A 1,433-nucleotide genomic window follows, 5' to 3' on the forward strand; every position below is an offset into this window, starting at 1 on the left:
AGAAAACAATAGTTTCAAAATTAATTTATTGTTAATTATACTCTTTAATTTAAAATGATTATAAATAGAGACAATTTATAGAAGAAAAAAATTTGTATATTAAATTTCACACACTTTAATTTTCATGAATTATTATAAAAAAATAGTTAGACTTAGAGTATAAGATATATGTTTTGTGATATCATTTTAATAAATTATTTTAAAATTGACTTATCATATTATAAAATTATTTTGTTGTTAACTATTACTTTTAGATATGAAAATAAAATTAATATATAGGACAACATAATTTATCTATCAAAGTAAGGTATTACACTTTTTTCTTAGAATACTTATCAGTTTTTTTAATCCAAAAAACTATAAATAAATTAATTTATCATAATTATTTGACAAACATAAAAAAATTATTTAACTTTGCTGTAACTAATTGTCCTATTACCATAAAATGGTTTCATACATTTCAAAGTAAAAACTGAAACCAAATTAATTTATGATAGACTAATTTAATATAAAAGATTTTTTAATATATAAAAATCTCACATTATATTTAATAATCATATATCTATACTATTAATTGGGGAGCACAGTTAGGAATATAAAAAAAATAAAAAAACATGACATATATCCATATTGCCAAACAGGTTCAATTACTTATATAATTAAAAATAAAAAGATAAACAATATATGGTAAACAAAAAAACTGTTAGTCAAAAATCTAATATTTATGGAAACAATAATTATGAAATTAATTATAAAACAAAAATTACCCTATATTTTGGAAATGGTTTAAAGTTTAAAGTTTGCTTCCATAATAATCAAAGAATTTAAATCGAAAATTATATATATATATATATATATATATATATATATATTAATTGGAAGCACACTTAGGGATACAAAAAACATGACATATATCCATGTTGCCAAACATACTTATATAATTAAAAATTGAAAAATAAACAATATATGATAACAAAAACTGTTAGTCAAAAATCTAATCTTTATGGAAACAATAATTACGAAATTAACAATGTGACATTTAAAACTCTATATTTGTGACACATGTCATCCTCATTAATTTTAATTTTATATTCTATTTTTTTTTTTTACTTCATTTTATTCCTAAATTATATGGTCTATAGTTTGTTAAAAAAAATAAAATTGTTGTATAGTTTGCTTTTTGAATTTCAACATTGTTACAAAAATATCTTCCTTCCATTTTTTAGTTTTAGCATCTAATATATTTCATAATGAAAGCATACATCATAGAACCTAAAAAGAAAATATTGATCAACCCAACTAAAAAATATAAACAAATTGAAACCAAATAAAAATAGAAAATGGTTTTATACTTTTAAAGTAAAAACTGAAACCAAATTAACTTATGATAGACTAATTTAAAAATATATAAGATTTTCAAATATATATATATA

The sequence above is a fragment of the Camelina sativa genome, chromosome 5 (assembly GCF_000633955.1).
Source record: "Camelina sativa cultivar DH55 chromosome 5, Cs, whole genome shotgun sequence".
Taxonomy (NCBI): Eukaryota; Viridiplantae; Streptophyta; class Magnoliopsida; order Brassicales; family Brassicaceae; genus Camelina; species Camelina sativa.